General features: G+C 48.4%; 1 protein-coding gene across 4 annotated transcripts in view; it reads right to left on the bottom strand.

Annotated features, from left to right (window-relative positions):
• Nucleotides 1-6: 6 nt before the first annotated feature.
• The window catches only part of KLHL25 (kelch like family member 25), a 48,493-nt gene continuing 35,750 nt past the window's right edge, over nt 7-12,749 (bottom strand). For all 4 annotated transcript variants that reach the window (XM_057543457.1, XM_057543456.1, XM_057543458.1 and 1 more), the window contains one exon: nt 7-648. The gene's annotated coding sequence lies outside the window, so the exon portion shown is untranslated. The remainder of the gene's footprint in view (nt 649-12,749) is intronic.

Below are 12,749 nucleotides of genomic sequence, written 5' to 3'. Positions count from 1 at the left end.
ACTGGGGGCAAGGCCCAACTCTGGGGAGGGGCCTATTAACCCTGGGGGTCTGGGTGTCATTTGCTAATGGAGACTGGTGGGCATCACTGAAGGGTTCCCTCCCTTAACGTGCTGACTTCCTCCGTGGCACAATCTGCTCTCAGCCCCGATGCACCTGTTTCCCAGAGGCCTGGGACATCATCTGTGGGGAGACATTACAACACCAATAGGGAAGCCCTGAGCCAAAGACCATGCTGTCAGTGCTGCCACACCCACCCCTTCAGGGACACCCCCCACACCCACCCAGCCCCCCATCCCAGTCCAGAACTTGCTGAAATAGGTGACCTCAAAGCTCTGCAAACGTGTCCTTCTCCCCGAGGCTGAGGGAGTCCTGGCGTCCGTCCACACCCCCCTTGAAAGGTCCTCTCCCCCACAAACCACTGCAAAGCAGGAAAGGCCTCGGCCAGACACACAGGGCGCTGGAGACAGATTTTCTTCTCTGAAGCTCAGAGCAGCCCCCGAAGCCGCCCAGAGCTGGTGGGGCCGGCTTCCGGCTGCTCGGAGTACTGGCCTGGGGCCGGGCTGAGCTTCCCGCCATGGCAGACAGGGTCAGGGCCACCGTGCAACAGTGAGGGCTGCAGCCGTGGGGTGGGGAGAAACACACAGCGTCTGTGGAGGAGCGAAAGAGAGAGAATGTGAATCATGCCGACAATGTTCTGTCCTAACCTGGAACCAGATGATGATCAAGAGGCCACAGGGAAGGGCTGGAGCTCAGGCCCTGAGTGGAAGGCCTGGGTGTGAGAACAGAGCTCTCTCGTTTACCAGCAGTGCAGCCCCGAATGGTTCCGTAACCTTCCTGAGGCATGCTTTCCTCACCTAGCATATGGGAACTATTCATGGGTCCATTCAGACTCTCCAGCCATGTGCACCTGAGCACCCTCAAACTGGCAGGCACCGGCAGGCACCGTGCCAGGCCTGGGGAAACAGGAAGGGCAGACACAGCTACTACTGTCTCCATGGATCATCCTTCAGTGGGAGAAACTGCAAGCTTGTTCGAATAAATGTATACAGCCATCACACACTAACAAAAGAGCTATATGTGAAAAATAAAAAGTTAGAGATTAGAGAGCCATTTCACACTAGGAATGCTTGTCTGAAGTCCTGGGTGAGAGGCCTCTGTACCGGCAACCTATGAACAAGTGAAACTGAACTAAGTGCAAAGGAAAAAAAGGAGCCAATAAAACATGGAAGAAAGTAGCGTATAAAACAGTGATTAGAGGAGACGGAGACAAGATGGCGGAGCAGAAGGATGTGAGCTCACCTCTTCTTACAAAATCACCAAAATCACAACTGCTTAGCAACCATTGACAAAAAATGCTGGAACCTACCAAAAAACATATCCTACATCCAAAGACAAAGAAGAAGCCACAAAGAGATGGTAGGAGAGGCGCAATTGCGATAAATTCAAATACCACGCCCGCCAGTGGGCAACCCACAAACTGGAAAATAATTATACCACAGAAGTTCTCCCACAGGAGTGAAAGTTCTGAGTCCCATGTCGGGCTCTCCGGCCTGGGGGTCTGGCAACAGGAAAAGCCCCCAGAGAATCTGGCTTTGAAGGTTAGTGGGGTTTGATCACAGGAATTCCACAGGACTGGGGGAAACAGAACCTATACTCTTGAGGGTGCAGACAAGGTCTCATGCAAAGCAGGACACAGAAAAAAAGCAGTAACCTCATAAGAGCCTGGGCCAGACCTACCTGCTGGTACTGGAGGGTCTTCTGTGGAGGCAGGGGGCTGTGGCTCATTGTGGGGACAAAGACACTGGCAGCGATAGTTCTGAGGAGTGCTCATTGGCATGAGCCCTCCCAGAGGCCACCATTTCCTCACTAGGACCTGGCCCCACCCAACAGCCTGTGGGCTCCAGTGCTGGGATGCCTCACACCAAATGGCCAACAAGGTGGGAACACAGCCTCACCCATAAGCAGGTGGGCTGCTTAGAGTCTTCCTGAGCACACAGTTGTCTGCTAAACACACCCCTTGACATGGCCCTGCCCACCAGAGGGACAAGACCCAGCTCCACCCACCAGTGGGCAGGATCCAGTCCCTCTCACCAGGAAGCCTTCACAGGCCTCTTAGACAGCCTCATCTACTGGGGGGCAGAGAGCAGAAGCAAGAAGAACTACAACCTGTGAAACAGAAACTGCAATCACAGAAAGCTAGACAAAATGAGATGGCAGAGGAATATGTCCCAGATGAAAGAATAAGATTAAACCCCAGAAGAAAAAGTAAGTGAAGTGGAGACAGGCAGTCTACCCAAAAAAGAATTCAAAGTAATGATAGTAAAGATGATCCAAGATCTCAGAAAAAGGAGGTACAGATCGAGAAGATACAAGAAATGTTTAACAAAAACCTAGAAGAACTAAAGAACAAACAGAGATGAACAATATAATAACTGAAATGAAAAGTACACCAGAAGGAATCAATAGCAGAATAACTGAGACAGAGGAACAGAGAAGTGAGCTGGAAGACAGAATGGTGGAAATCACTGCCACAGAAGAGAATAAAGAAAAAAGAATGAAAAGAAATGAGGACAGGGCTTCCCTGGTGGCGCAGTGGTTGAGAATCTGCCTGCTAATGCAGGGGACACGGGTTCGCGCCCTGGCCTGGGAAGATCCCACATGCCACGGAGCAACTAGGCCCGTGAGCCACAACTACTGAGCCTGCGCGTCTGGAGCCTGTGCTCCGCAACAAAAGAGGCCACAATAGTGAGAGGCCCGTGCACCGCAATGAAGAGTAGTCCCCGCTTGCCGCAACTACAGGAAGCCCTAGCACAGAAACGAAGACCCAACATAGTAATCAATCAATCAATCAATAAATCTTTAAAAAAAAAAAAAGAAATGAGGACAGTCTAAGAGACCTATGGGACAACATGAAACGCACCAACATTTGCATTATAGCGGTCGCAGAGGGAGAAGAGGGAGAGAAAGTACCTGAGAAAATATTTGAAGAGATAATAGCTGAAAACTTCCCTAACATGGGAAAGGAAACAGTCACCCAAGTCCAGGAAGCACAGAGAGTCCCAGGCAGGATAAATCCAAGGAGGAACACGCCGAGAGACATAGTAATCAAATTGACAAAAATTAAAGACAAAGAAAAAGTATTAAAAACAACAAGGGAAAAACGACACATAACATACAAGGTACCTCCCATAAGGTTACCAGCTGATTGGCAGAAACTCTGTAGGCCAGAAGGGAGTTGCACCATATATTTAAAGTGATGAAAGGGAAGAACCTACAACCAAGAATACTCTACCCAGCAAGGCTCTCATTCAGATTCGACAGAGAAATCAAAAGCTTTACAGACAAGCAGAAGCTAAGAGAATTCAGCACCACCAGACCAGCTGTGCAACAAATGCTAAAGGAACTTCTCTAGGTGGAAAAGAAAAGGCCACAACTAGAAATAAGAAAATTACAAATGGAAAAGCTCACCGATAAAGGCAAACATACAGTAAAGGCAGGAAGTCATCTACACACAAATATGATATCAAAGCCAGCAACTGTGAGAAGGGGAGAGCACAAATGCAGAATATTGAAAATGCATTTGAAATTAAAAGAACAGGAACTTAAAACAATCTTGTTTATATACAGACTGCTATTTCAAAACCTCACGATAACTGCAAACCAAAAATCTACAATACACAAACAAGAAAAAGGAATACAACACAACACTAACGTTAGTCATCAAATCACAAGAAAACAACAGAGGAAGATAAAAGAACTAGGAAAACAAATCCAAAACAATCAACAAAATGGCAATAAGGACATATTGATAATTACCTTAAACGTAAATGGATTAAATGCTCCAACCAAAAGACAAAGACTGGCTGGATACAAAAACAAGACCCATATATATGTTACCAGAGACCCACTTCAGATCTAGGGACACATACAAACTGAAAGTGAAGGGAGGAGAAAAGGCAAATATTAACAGCCATAAAAGAAGAAATCAACAGTAACAATAATAGTGTGGGACTTTAACACCCCACTTTCATCATTGGAGAGATCATCCAGACAGAAAATCAATAAGGAAACACAGGCCTTAAATGACACATTAGACCAGATGGACTTAATTAGAGTGTTCTGTTCAAAAGCAACAGAATACACAGTCTTCTCAAGTGCACATGGAACATTCTCCAGGACTGATCACATGCTAAGCCACAAAGTGAGCCTCGGTAAATTTAAGATAACTGAAATCATATCAAGCATCTTTTCCAACCACAATGCTATGAGATTAGAAATCAATTACAGGAAAAAAAAACTGTAAAAAACACAAACATGCGGAGGCTTAAACAATATGCCACTAAACAACCAATGGATCACGGAAGAAATCCAAGAGGAAATCAAAACATACCTAGAGACAAATGACAACGAAAATACGATGATCCAAAACCAATGGGATGCAGTAAAAGCAGTTCTAAGAGGGAAGTTTATAGCAATACAATCTTACCTCAGGAAACAAGAAAAATCTCAAACAAAAAACCTAACCTTACACCTAAAGCAACTAGAGAAAGAACAAACAAAACCTAAAGTTAGTATAAGGAAAGAAATCATAAAGATCAGAGCAGAAATAAATGAAATAGAGATGAAGAAAACAATAGAAAAGATCGATGAAACTAAAAGCTGGTTCTTTGAAAAGATAAACAAAATTGATAAACCTTTAGCCAGACTCATCAAGAAAAAAAGGAATAGGGCTCAAATCAATAAAATTAGAAATGCAAAAGGAGAAGTTACAACCAACACCAAAGAAATACAAAGGATCATAAGAGACTACTACAAGCAACTATATGCCAATAAAATAGGTGACCTAGAAGAAATGGACAAATTCTTAGAAAGGTACAATCTCCCAGACTGAACCAGGAAGAAATAGAAAATATGAACAGACTGATCCACAAGTACTGAAATTTAAACTGTGATTAAAAAACTCCTAACAAACAAAAGTCCAGGACCAGATGGCTTCATAAGCAAATTCTATCAAACATTTAGAGAAGAGTTAACACCTATCCTTCTGAAACTAATCTAAAAAACTGCAGAAAAAGAAACACTCCCAAACTCATTCTATGAGGCCACCATCACCCTGATACCAAAACCAAAGATACCACAAAAAAGAAAATTACAGGCCAATATCACTGATGAACATAGATGCAGAAATACTCAACAAAATACAAGCAAACCAAATCCAACAATACATTAAAAGGATCATACACCATGATCAAGTGGGATTTATCCCAGGGATGCCCAGATTCTTCAATATCCGCTAATCAATCAGTGTGATACACCACATTAAAAAACTGAAGAATAAAAACCATATGATCATTACAATAGAGTCAGAAAAAGCTTTTGACAAAGTTCAACACCCATTTATGATTAAAAAAAAAAAAACTCTCCAGAAAGTGGGCATAGAGGGAACATACCTCAACATAATAAAGGCCATATACAACAAACCCACAGCTAACATCATTCTCAATGGTGAAAAACTGAAAGCATTTCCTCTAAGATCAGGAACAAGACAAGGATGTCCACCCTCGCCCACTATTATTCAACACAGTTTTGGAAGTCCTAGCCACGGCAATCAGAGAAGAAAAAGAAATAAAAGGAATCCAAGTTGGAAAAGAACTGTCACTGTTTGCAGATGACATGATACTATACAGAGAAAATCCTAAAGATGCTACCAGAATACTACTAGAGCTCATCAATGAATCTGGTAAAGTTGCAGGATAGAAAATCGATACACAGAAAACTGTTGCATTTCTATACACTAACAACAAAAGATCCAGAAAGAGAAATTAAGGAAGCAATCCCATTTACCATCACATCAAAAAGTATAAAACACCTAGGAATAAACCTACCTAAGGAGACAAAAGACCTGTACTCTGAAAACTATAAGATGCTGATGAAAGAAATCAAAGCTGACACAAACACATGGAGACATACACCATGTTCTTGCATTGGAAGAATCAATACTGTCAAAATAAGTATACTACCCAAGGCAATCTACAGATTCAATGCAATCCCTATCAAATTACCAATGGCATTTTTCACAGAACTAGAACAAAATTTTTTTAAAATTTGTATGGAGACATAAAAGACCCCAAATAGCCAAAGCAATCCTGAGAAAGAAAAATGGAGCTGGAGGAATCAGGCTCCCTGACTTCAGACTATACTACAAAGCTACAGTCATCAAAACAGTATGGTACTGACACAAAAACAGAAATATAGCTCAATGGAATGGGATAGAAAGCCCAGAAATAAACCCATGCACCTACAGTCAATTAATCTATGATCAAGGAGGCCAGAATATACAATGGAGAAAAGACAGCCTCTTCAATAAGTGGTGCTGAGAAAACTGGACAGCTACATGTAAACGAATGAAGTTAGAACACTCCCTAACACCACACACAAAAAGAAACTCAAAATGGATTAAAGACCTAAATGTAAGTCCGGATACTATAAAACTCTTAGAGGAAAACATAGGCAGAGCACTCTTTGACATAAATCACAGCAGTATCTTTTTCAATCCGTCTCTCAGAGTAATGGAAATAAAAACAAAAATAAACAAATGGGACCTAATCAAATTTAAAAGCTTTCGCACAGCAGAGGAAACCATAAACGTAAAGACAACCCACAGAATGGGAGAAAATACTTGCAAAGGATGCAACTGACAAGGAATTAATCTCCAAAATTTACAAACAGCTCATGCAGCTCAATATCAAAAAAACAAGCCAATCAAAAAATGTGCGGAAGACCTAAATAGACATTTCTCCAAAGAAGACATACAGATGGTCAAAAAGCACATGGAAAGATGGTCAACATCACTAATTATTATAGAAATGCAAATCAAAACTACAATATCACCTCACACCAGTCAAAATGGCCATCACTGAAGTCTACAAACAATAAATGCTGGAGAGGGTGTGGAGAAAAGGGAACCCTCCTACACTGTTGGTGGGAATGTAAATTGGTACAGCCACTATGAAGAACAGTATGAAGTTTCCTTAAGAAACTAAAAATAGAACTACCATATGATCCAGTAATCCCACTCTTGGGCATATAGTTGGAGAAAAACATGGTTCGAAAGGATACATGCACCCCAATGTTCATTGCAACGCTGTTTACAATAGCCAGAATACAGAAGCAACCTAAATATCCATCAACAAATGAATGGGTAAAGATGTGGTACATAAATATAATGGAATATTACTCAGCCATTAAGAAGAATAAAATAATGCCATTTCCAGCAACATGGATGGCCCTGGAGATTATCATACTAAGTGAAGTAAGTCAGATAGAGAAAGACAAACATATGATATCGCTAATATGCAGAATCTAAAAAAATGATACAAATGAACTTATTTACAAAACAGAGCCACAGACTTAGAGAACAAACTTATGGTTACCGGGAGTGGGGGAAGGGCTGGGGGAGGGATAGACTGGGAGTTTGGGGTTGACATGTACACACTACTATATTTGAAATAGATAACCAATAAGGACCTACTGTACAGCACAGGGAACTCTGCTCAATATTCTGTAATAATCCAAATGGGAAATGAATTTGACAAAGAATAGATACAAGTATATGTATAACTGAATCACTTTGCTGTACACCTGAAACTAATACAACATTGTTAATCAACTATACTCCAATATAAAATAAAATTTTAAAAAATAATAAAATAGAATATATAATAAAAAAAGAAAAAAAATTAGAGATTAGAAAGAGGACTTTCTTTTACTTTGGTGGAGGGTATGGGAAGGAGGTAATATTTAACCTGAGACCTGCAGGACAGACAGGAGTTTGCTAGAAAGGCAAAAAGCACTCCAGGCAGAAGGAATGGCATGTGCAAAGGCCTGGGGGTAGGAATCTGGTATGGATATTTTTGAGAATCTGAATGCAGGCCAGTGAGGTGGAAACGGTGAGAGAGGGAGGGCAGACATGGTCAGAGAGCAGGGGGAGCAGACATGGTCACGGCCAGTCAGGTCACCAGGAAGAACAGTACAGCTGTGGGCAGCAGCCAACGCATTCATTCCTGCACTCGACAAATATTTTCTGCACGGCCTATCAACCCAGACCCTGCAGGACAGATGCAGTGGTGAGTGAGGTCAGACGGTCCCCACGGTCATGAAGCTCACACTCCAGTGCTGGGTTTTCAATCAGTGTGGCATCTGCTTTGAGCTTCGCATTTTCCTGTGGAAAATGAGGACAGATACCTGCCTTCTCCCAGAGAAGGATGGAGCCATCTAATGCACGTGAAAGGCTTAGTGTAGAATGTCCTGGAAGCAACAAAGAAAACGCAGCTGGCCAGTGTGATCATTTCTAACCCACAGAGACAGCTCGGCATAACCTAGCCCGACTCCAAGCAGAGATGTGGCCGTGGACCTGTGTCCAGGAGGTGGTGCCCTTGGCTGGGGTAGCAGCTCCTGAGTTGATCACCTAGTGGAGAAAGGATACAGCAGGCCCAGGAAGGACCTAGAGGGGTGGGGAGCGGGGAACACTCAGGACAGCGATGGGCGAACTGCCCACTCAGCCTCCACAGGCAGACACACCCCTGTGGGATTCTATTTTAAAAACAGGTTCTCTGGAGGACTGGGGGAGGGAACTGGAGGTTCTTACCAAGGGTGTTCCCCACTCCCCACCCATCCACAATGCCAGACGGCACACTTACTCTGGCCAGCTCTCTGAGTGCCACGGGCTCAGAGGCAGCCCTAGACCAAGGAGGCAGGTTTGTGCCAGGGGACACAGATATGTCCCCCCGCCTCCACCCACACCGAGCTGCCCAAAGGGGTCTCACGGCGGCTCCAAAAGGGAAAAGAGGAGTCCCCTGCACAGGCGGGCTGAGCTCCCCACAAACCTGCATATCCAGCCATCCAAGAGGCAGAGGGAGGCAACACAACTTCCACAAAGCATCAGTTAGCGGAGACCGCATTCTCGGTCTCACGTCTTTAGGTGTATTTCACCTGTACAATTGTTAGCTTTGCAGCTGTGAAAGAGCTACAAACACAGGGAGCTTACATCTAGTTGTAAGTCTGTAGGTATTTAAGTAACATTATAATGAAAAAAATTCAAGCAAGCACTGGGACCTGTGGACCTGTTTCCTTCAAGTGGGATGCGCCCCTCATTCCCAAGGCTTCTGGAAGGCAGACTCAAGCTCTGCTGGAAGCTGGTCAAGCCCAGGGGGTCAGCAAGCTCCCAGATGCGTGTGGGCTGGGCAAGGCGACCACTGTGTTCTCAGTGGGGCTGGTGAAGGGCCCCCAAATCCCTCCAAGCTCCTCACAGGCCCCTAAACATCCTGAGAAGCTCTAAGGTGGTGAACCCAAAGCTTGGGGGCCTGCCCCCGCACCCCCCCCCAACCAGAACACCAAGCAGACATGGGGTTCCCCTCGGGGCAGGCCCCAAGCCAAGCCTCAGAGCCCCCTGTGCCAGGGGTGAGGGGCTGTGGGATCCTGACCTGGGGGGTGGCCCTTCTGGGCTGTCCCGAGTTGCTGAGGAAGAGGTGGCACCCTGAAGGCAGAGGAGCTGGGGACCCACACTGCCCGGATCACTCAGGCGCGTCCCATGGCCATCCTGGTCTGCGCCACCCTGATTTCTGGCAGTTGCTTCTCTGAGGCCTGGTTTCCTCATCTGTGAAATGGGACCATGTATCAGTGAAAAACTGGTGCCCGCCACGTCAGTAAACAAAGGATGTTGCAGCTGCCCCCGACGGTGCGCCCTGAGGAGACTCAGGATGGGAAAGCACAGGATACTGGACCCCTGACAGCTGAAGTGCATCTTAAAGGAATGACTTCAGTGAGCCCAGACTCTCGCATCTTCCCATACACAGAAAAGCGCTAAATTCCTTAACTTGAGATGTCTGGTTTCTTTAACAATATTCTTTTGATGTTCTGACTACCTGATCTTCGTGCAAGGACTCCTATATGTGCTGGCTACCCCCTGCCTCTTGGGAGCGGTCCCTCAGAGCTATCTGAGAGGCTGCGTCCCAGGCTTAAGTCCTCAGTTTTGTCCGCCAAATAAAACATAATTCTCAACCTTTAGGTTGTGCATTTTTTTTTCAGTCAACAGGACACTTGTCTAGCCCACCGCCCATGCACAGTGGCCCTGGCCAGCCCCGTGAATGCCCTCGCTGTCCTGTGGCGTGCTGGTGGGGGCCTGCCGTGCGGACCACAGCCACTAACGCCGTCCCCATCGCGGGCCTGGCACAGGGCGGCCCTGGTGAACATGGGCAGAACGGGAGGCCGTGGGTGCGCGGGCAGATGGGTGGACGCGGGGTGTTGCAAAAGGCCTGCCCTCCTGCCCCGAGCACCCCCCACCCCGGCCACACCAGCCCAGCCCTGAATCCTGTGCTCCGGGGTTGCCTCTCGGCCGCAATCTCTCTTAAGGCAGGACAGGATGTGCTGAATCAGCCCTCCTCTGGTGGCAACTGAGTCCCCTGCAGGGCCCCCCAGGGGACTGACGGGCTCAGCCCTTCCCAGAGAGGGGCTGGAGCCCGTGCCCCGGCACCCCAAGTGTCTGGGTTCCAACAATGCCCGTAAGGAGAAGACGGCTCCCGGCAACCTGGACCCCTGCCCCGATGTCCTGAAGCCCTCAGGCCAGAGGCAGGCTGGGGGAGGTGGGAGCTCAGCGGGAGAGAACAAGAGAAAAGAACATTCACAGCTAGTCTACGCTTGGCGGGTAGCCCGGGGAGATGGGCGCCCACCCCGGCTCCAGGGGCCTCCTGCCACCACTGGCCGCTGTCACCTAGGGACAAGGATCGCATGTGACACGGGAGGTAAGGGCTGGCCCTGGAGGTCCTGCCGGCGTTCAGCTTCCAGCACAGCACTCCACCCCCACTGCTGGGCAGCACCCGTGTGGCCCGCACTCGGCACCAGGGTGCAGATGTGGGGTGCCCAGTGCCCGGGTCTCCAGAGACGCCTGCAGGCCTGAGGCAGCTCCAGGGCTCAGATCCCACTCCAACCCTCACCAGCTGTTAGTGTGACGCCAACCACCTACGCTGAGTCTCAGGTGCCAGCTCCGTAACAGCAGCACCGGTGACAAATGCTTCTGAGAGGGTTAAATGAGCTCACGACTGGGGCACCTGGCGTGGACGCAGGCACCACCCAGAGCTCACGAGTGGTGTCCGAGAAGGGGAAACAAAGCACTTGGGGACGAACGGGGGAAGTCACTCAGGGTGATGGGGGGGGGGGTGCAGAGCGCAGGGCTCTGGCTGGTGGTTCCTGAAGTTAAGTGGAGTCTTAAGAGATGGACGTGGGGTTCGGGGACCAGAGAGGCACTGCAGACAGGACCCCAGGCTGGTCCTATGCCTGCAGCAGGGACTGGGACAGTAGAGCAGGGAGGGGCACTCGGGGGACGCACTGGGTACAGACCCCATTCTCTGGCCCCGGCACGGGACTTCCGGCCGGCAGCCAGGCTGGGTGGAGAGTGGGGGGCCCATGCCGGAGGGGCAGCAGGCGTGCTAATCTCTGCTCGTCACGACCTGCAGCCTTGTCGAGGGTGCATGGGCCCAGCCCCTTACCCGCCCCTGCTGTCACAGGCCCCTCCCATCCCCCCCACCTGCCGCAGCCCCCCGGCTCAGGACCACCCTCAGGACCTGGTCTGCGGCCTTCCGAGTGAGGGCTGCTCCTCCAGCGGGTCCTGGCAGCACTGTGGCGACTGGCCCAGCAGTAGCAGAACGAGGGAGCCTTCCTGCCACACAGCCCCACTTCCCCGGAGCTGAGGGAGGGCCGGACGGGCCCAGGCGTCAGCTTCCTGCCCCAGTGCCCGCCACATCCTCATTCCTGAGACCACAGCACCCACGCCGTGGGCTGGGGAGCACGGAAGGAACAAGGCCCGTGTGGCACTCAGCCAGGCAATGGCAAGTGCGATCCCGACCGTGAGGGATGGACCCTTCCAGAAGGAGGGGCTGGCCCAGAGACATGCAGAGGTCCCTGCACCCAAAGCATCCCGAAACCATTATCACCACCATCCCCTCCTCCTCACAACCTCATATAAAGGCGGACTCTGAACCCAGCCCCTCACTCGGTCTCTCCTCCTCAACTACTGTGAGTAATACAGTTTTTATTTCCGTTTTCCAGATGAGAAAGCTGAAGCTCAGAGAAGTTAAGCAACCAGGGTCAAGCAGCCAGCAAGAGTCAGAGCCGACCCTTCCACGGTCCCTGAAATGGGGGGAAGTCCTGGAAAAGTAAAGGGCTCACTGGGTTGGGTCCGGCTGACCTACCCCCCACCCTCTCCCCCTTGGGGAAGAACTGCCCTCCCGCGTCCCGGGGATGGGCAAACACCAGACAGGGTCAGAGCCACCTGGCCTGGGCTGGGTGGCCTGAGATGGGAGGAGCCTTTGGGCCCCACAGGTGACCAGCCTAAGTTCCCAGAGTGTGAGAACAGGGACTCAACAAGGAAACGCCAGTGTTCTCTTTGAAGCCCATTCCTCAGGACCGAGATATTTTGCTGGTCAGATTTTTCTCCCAAAGAGGAAGAGAGCACATTAAAACAAAACAGAGAAACCTTAAGAGAGAACAAAGCCTATTCTCATCCAGGCTGGCCTTTACGAGGCCAAACACCCTGTATGGCGCATCTGGTGCCTTCGCTGGGTCCTGCCTTGCCTGCCAGCAGACATATCTCTTTAAGGGCCTCGAAGGCACGGCTGGGTTTGATTTAATAGCTGAAACATCAGATTCCATTCAGAAGCAATCCCAGCTAAGTATGATTGCTTTCGCCGTGTAG

Source organism: Balaenoptera acutorostrata, chromosome 3 (assembly GCF_949987535.1).
Source record: "Balaenoptera acutorostrata chromosome 3, mBalAcu1.1, whole genome shotgun sequence".
Classification (NCBI taxonomy): Eukaryota; Metazoa; Chordata; class Mammalia; order Artiodactyla; family Balaenopteridae; genus Balaenoptera; species Balaenoptera acutorostrata.
This window is presented reverse-complemented; position numbering and strand designations above follow the sequence as displayed.